Source organism: Piliocolobus tephrosceles, chromosome 9 (assembly GCF_002776525.5).
Source record: "Piliocolobus tephrosceles isolate RC106 chromosome 9, ASM277652v3, whole genome shotgun sequence".
In the NCBI taxonomy this organism is placed as follows: domain Eukaryota; kingdom Metazoa; phylum Chordata; class Mammalia; order Primates; family Cercopithecidae; genus Piliocolobus; species Piliocolobus tephrosceles.
In genome coordinates, this window is record NC_045442.1 from 107653099 (window position 1) to 107659098 (window position 6000).

General features: G+C 50.3%; 1 protein-coding gene across 1 annotated transcript in view; it reads right to left on the reverse strand.

The window, feature by feature from the left end:
- KIAA1217 (KIAA1217 ortholog) overlaps window positions 1-4952 on the reverse strand; it is an 846584-nt gene extending 841632 nt beyond the window's left edge. Inside the window, exon 1 of the mRNA XM_023223197.2 lies at window positions 4445-4952. The gene's annotated coding sequence lies outside the window, so the exon portion shown is untranslated. The remainder of the gene's footprint in view (window positions 1-4444) is intronic.
- Between the last annotated feature and the right edge of the window lie 1048 nt (window positions 4953-6000).

The following is a 6000-nucleotide window of genomic DNA, read 5'->3' on the forward strand; positions in this document are numbered from 1 at the left end:
CACTCTAGCCTGGGTGACAAAGGGAAACCCAGTCTCTGAAAAAAAAGAAAAAGGAAAAGAAAGGGAAGTATTGGACAACTTCAGTAACTTGCCCATAGTTGCACAGGTGGGGAGAGATGGGGTTGGAACTTGACACAGGTGCCTCCTTCCAGAGCCCACATGCTCACTTTATGGAGTGATCAGATGCCAGCACCATCCAATGGAAAAGAGAGCACAGGCAGTCAAAAGGAGCACCAACACCACCCAGGAGATCCTGACCATGGCTGTGACATGAATACTACAGAACCTATTCTGGGCCCAAGTTTCCTCATCTCTAAAAGGAACCAGATGGCCTCTGCCCTCCCCTCTGGCTCTGAAACTGTGATTCTTTGATGTACATTGGTATCCACATGCAGGAAAGAAGATGTGGGGAACACCCAGTCCAAGCATCACTGACTTCACAGCTCTGCCTGGGACCAGGCTTGTGTCTGAGGCTGGGAGCCACGGGACCCCAACCAAGTCCTTTGCTGCCCTGTCCTCAGAAGGACCTGATCAGGCAGCAGGAGCAGTGAAAGTAGGGGGTTGGCATGGGAGACCGCTCTCAGAGATGGGGGCAACCGGAGGGTGTGAGCTGGAGAGAATGAGAGTAAAGACAAATTCAAGTATAGCAGATCCGGCCAGGTACAGTGGCTCATGCCTGTAAGCCCAGCACTTTGGGAGTCTGAGGCAGGAGGCTGTGTCTACAAAAAGTAGCCAGGCACGGTGGCGCACACTTGCAGTCCTAGCTACTTAGGAGGCTGAGATCGGAGGATTGCTTGAGCCCAGAAGGTCAAGGTTACAGTAAGCAGAGATCAGGCCACTGCACTCTAGCCTGGATGATAGAGCAAGACCCTGTCTCAAAAAGAAAAAAAAAGAAAAGAAAAGAAGAATAGCAGATCCATTAGACTGCCCCTGGGTTTAGGTATCCTGTGTGTGTGATTTTCTCTCAAGCCTACAGTGGGCAACATAAGGGACTCATGCATTTGAATGTGATCCTGGGAAATGTAGACCCTTGGCTGTTTTGGCTCCAGTTTTCTCATCTGCAAAATGAGGCCAGATATTTTTTAAACTCAGTAATCTATGACCCCACACTCCTATAACCTCAGCATTTCTGTCCCTTAACTAAAATTCCAAAATAAACTTCTGCCTCCTAGAGTGTGCTTCTTGCCAAATTTGCAAGACTCACTCAAATAGTCATTTGATCTAACAGTGCAGTTCTGGAGATAATCCAAATCAAGTATCTGCCACAGAAGAAACATCTCAATGTTTGGTTAAAGAATTCCAATGTTTAGCTACCATTTTTAGTATTTCTTTACGTTTGCTTCTACCATATAAATTTTAAACCACCATAAATTATCCACAATCACAATACTCTTCCTAGAGCTCTGATGTCTTAAAATATCTGCAAGATACTCAAGAATGGAAAATATATTATTTTTTTTTCCTATTCACTAATTACAAATTACTTCTTGGTGTTGATATACTAAATTAATGACATTAACTACAGAATACAAAGCCCCAAACAAAGCAATGCTCTACATCAACATGTTTTGATTTTCAGTGCCTAATTAAATCATGTAAGTACAATAATCTCATTTTGTAAGTAGATAAAATTCACAAATATTCTACAAATGGCCCCAAATCACACAGCACTGAAAAGTTTCCAAAAACTAAAACCAGTATTATTGACTATAAACTCTTGACTCAAATTAGTGAATTATAATTATCATGGATAAACACTGAAAAAGGAGTGCAAAAGTAAGTAGTTTTGTTGTACACTTTTTTTTTTTGAGACAGGGTCTGATTTTGTCAACCAGGCTGGAGTGTACTGGCACGATTTCAGCTCACTGCAGCCTTGACCTCCTGGACTCAAGGGATCTTCCCACCTCAGCCTGCCAAGTAGCTGGGACCACAGGCGCACACCACCACGCCAGCCTTTTTTTTTTCCTTTTTTTTTTTTTTTTTTGTATTTTCAGTAGAGACGAGTTTCACCATGTTGCCTAAGCTGGTCTTAGACTCTGGAGTACAAGCGATCTGCCCACCACGGCATCCCACAGTGCTAGGATTACAGCAGTGAGCCACTGTGCCTGACCTTGTTGCACACTTTTAAAAAAATATGAAGCCTTAGTTTTCTGAAATAATGAAACTAAATTAGGCAGGGAGTTGGGGGGAATCCTTATTACTCACCTTGGAATTTATCACCTGCCACGTTAGTGCAACAGTAACTTGGGCTCAATTAATAAAATGAAGGAAAGTCTTTCATATATGTGTTTAATCTTCACTAGTAAAGTCAACATATGCATATTTCAATCAGGTTTAAATTAAGTATATTTAAAGCACAAGGGTACAGATTCATACATTAGTAGCAAAATATTAGATACGTGCAGGAATTCTTATAATCCTAAAGTATTTTTCACCCATCTGCCTCACTACCTAGACACATTCCAATCATCATATTGTCAACACAGCCACATGAGAAGGGCATTGTGATCTCTGCATGGTAAGTTAATAGAGACTCTGCTTTTAAAATGGCATTTACAATCTACGTGTTCAGAGATGCACATATTTCATGGAGAACGGAGTTGGGTGCTGGTAATTTCCAATGCATAAAAATGGAAAACAAACAAACATTTCTTTAAGGCTTTATACTTTTGAATGTTCATGAACCTTACTTTCTCTTCCCTCTTGCCTTCTCCAATTCCCTTTATTTCATCTCTTCTTTACATGTTCCCCTAGCATGATAGCTTTCGTTAGGATACTTTTAACTATCCATAATTTATCCATTCATTTATTCATTTAACAGTACTTGCTGATGACCTACTATGTGCAGGTGCAGTGGTGGTCTCTGGGAATCAAAGATGAATGACAGTATCCCGCCTTCAAGGAGGATACCATCTTGCAAATATTGGTCCACACACTTAATAAGCTGGGAGTGTGAGTCATTGTGGTTAAAACCAGATGTGGTTAAAAAAAACGGCACCTGCCCTTCCCTGTAGAGCAAGCATTTTCTTCACCTTCTTCCAAACCACTTCTAGCACAGACTGTAAGCTCCCAAAGCGCTGAGACCACACATGAATCATCTCTGTTGCAGGAGCAACTAGCACAATGTCTGGCACATACATAGTCGGGCCCCATGAAGTGTTTTCTGGGGACGGAGTGAAATTGAGTGACCAAGATGCATTACAAATGACTTTTGTCTCCAACTCAATGGCATCAATTTTTAATTAACTATCTCCCTCGCTCTCAAAAGCATAGCCTTGGTATCAGAATCTAAGTGGGATTTCCATTTTCTAAGCACAGAAACTCCTACTCTTGTAGAAGGTGCCTTCGCCACTTTCCTAGGATCGCTTCATCAAATTTAATATCAAATTCCTGAGAACCCTCCCCAGGTGAGAACAGGGCAGGCGAGCTGGCCCGCGCCGTCCTCGCCTGCCCTCTGCAGGGCTCTGACCCTAAGATGAGCGCAGATTCCAGGAACTTTTTTCCCCTATTAGAAGTAGGGTCTGTTAAAGAAGAAAACCTCCTTGTGAGAATCCCACTAGGAAAGAGGGAGCCCAAAAGAGCTGAACATGACCCGAAAAGAAGTAAGTAGAATGTCGAGGGTCTCGGGGGTCTCTTTTGAACAGACGGGGTCTCGCCTGCCCTCGAAGCAGCTCAGGACAGTCCGGGGTCTCGGAGGACCGGCAGCGGTGCGGGGAGAGCGGCTGGCGGGGAGGACAGCCAGCCGGAAGGCCGGCCGCTGCGGGGGTCACCCTGCTCCCAAGCACTGTCGCCCTCCGCGAAGCCTCCCGATGACAAGAATTAATGACCAGGTTCCAAAGAAACCCAACATCAACTGTAGCGACCCGAAGCTTCACATTCGCCTCCTCCCTCGACCTCTGTCGCCTCCGTAGAAGCTGGAGTGTCTCAGAAGACCCAAACCTCCCACTACTGAACCCCCAGCTCCAAACTCCCCAGGGTCCCCACCCTCCAACCCGTCTCGGGGCCGGCTCTCTCTTCTCTTGCCCCTGTCTTCCAGCTCTCAGGAAGAGCGATACCTTCTTCGTAGCCCCGAGTGAGAAACGAGGCAACATCCTAGTCGCGCCTATATAAGCCCCTGGCTCGCCACTCCAGGGGGGCACGCCAAGGTCACCAGGATAGGTGTGACTGCCTCCACCTTCACTCTCCCCACATCTCCCTTTCTGAGATCCCCGGGTCCGGTTCCTCTTCAGTCCCTCCTCCCAGTTGGGGTCTTCTCCTTTTGGCACGCCATCACCGCACCGGGACCCCTCCCGGCCTGGCCCTCCTGGGGGGTCCTTGCCCTCTCTCGAAACGCTCCCTTGTAAATCTCCCCTCGGTTTCCTTATTCAAGGAGGGGAGAAGATTTGCCTCCCACTCGCGCTGGGGGAGCGGCGGGGCAACCGACGCAAACTTCTGCTGCACTTACTTCGGGCCGAGGCTGCCGCCCCCTCGCCTCTCCTCGCTCTCCCACTGGCAGCTGCTCCGCGGAGACCTGGAGCCACCGCGCTCTCATGCCCCACACCAGCGCAACTGCGAAATGCGCAAGAGGGGGAAGGGGTGTCTCCCAGGCCAGCGTGCCGGGGGCCCGAGTCTGGGGCCGAGGTCCGGCCGCCGCTCCCGACTGCCAGCCGAGTGGTGGCCTCTTCCAGCAGCCCCGGGATGCTGCGCAGGGCGCTGAGCGCCCTGCTCCTCCACTGGGTCGTTTCTGCCCGACTTGCAGTTTCAGGGCATGCCAGGACTGCAGCACCCTCTCCGTCCTCCCCCAGAAACGACTTTCAATTCACCTGGAGGCTCTCGAGGCTCCCCCGCGGGCGGGTAGCGTGACAGTGGGTGCAGAGGAGAGGGAGGAGCGCGGGAGCGGCGGCGACCCAAGCGCGCCTCCCGCTTGCTGGGAGAGGAGCGCGCAGCCCTCTCCCGCCGCTCTCCTCTGGACTGCAGTCCTGACGTCACCCCACCACCCCCCACCCCGCGGAGAAGCGGCGCGGAGGGTGGGGTGCAGGGAGTGAGGACGCGCGAGTGTGAGCTGGAGTGTAAGCTCGTGCGTGTGCACGCGCGTGTGTGCCCTGCAGGGCTGGGGACGGATGGGAACCGCAGCTGGATCCTGTGAGGAGCCAGAGACAGAGATCCCTGCAAACGGGCGCCGAGGGGCTGCCGTGAACAGCCGGGGGCGCTCGCTTCCAGGTCGGGGCGGGGACACTAGGGAAGCAGAGTTTGGAGGCGACCACAGGAAAAGGAGGAAGGAGGTACGGGTAGTGGGAGAGCGGGAGTTGGGCATTCTCTTTCCCCAAAGTTGGAGGATGCCTTTAAAAAGCTGCGCTAGAGGTTTAGGGGGAAGAGTGGGGTAGACGGTGTGTAAGAGTTGGTTTTCACGCTCCTATAGGAGGGAGTTCGGCTTGGGGAAGAAGAGCGCAGAGTCCTCTCAACCTCCAACCCCCGCCGCAGGTTCCCACAAGACAGCCAGCTTCGGTGCGCCAAAGGCGCCTCTAGTCTACTCGGAGCAATCTCCAGCCTGGGGCCCCTGTCTACTAAGTTCCTGCAAAGAAATCAAATGGGCCAACCTTTTCCACCTGAGTCCCCTCCCTGCGTGAACCTCCGCCAGAAGCTGGGCGAAAGCACTCCGAGCAAGTGAAAGGGGTCAAGGCTGAGGCTGGATTCGAGATGCAAAAGGCCTCTCCCTTGGGTCCTGGGTCTTAGGTCAGTCGTAGGGGTGACAACTCCAAGCAGAGTTCCTTGAGCTCATCAGTGAGGCTACATTTTGAGTTTTGCCATCCCCCGGGACCTTACACTAGAAAGCGATCCACGTTGTCATCCAACTTTATTGGTTCTCTGAAATTGTCCTGGGGGCCAAAAATAGAAGAGACTTTCTGCAAAAGCGCCAAACGAAGGTTCGTTAGGTGGTGCTGGGATGGCTAGAGATTGTTCCTGGGGCCTTTGTCCCTTAGCAGAGACCCAGACATCCCTGAGGCTGAGTGACTGGTTCCC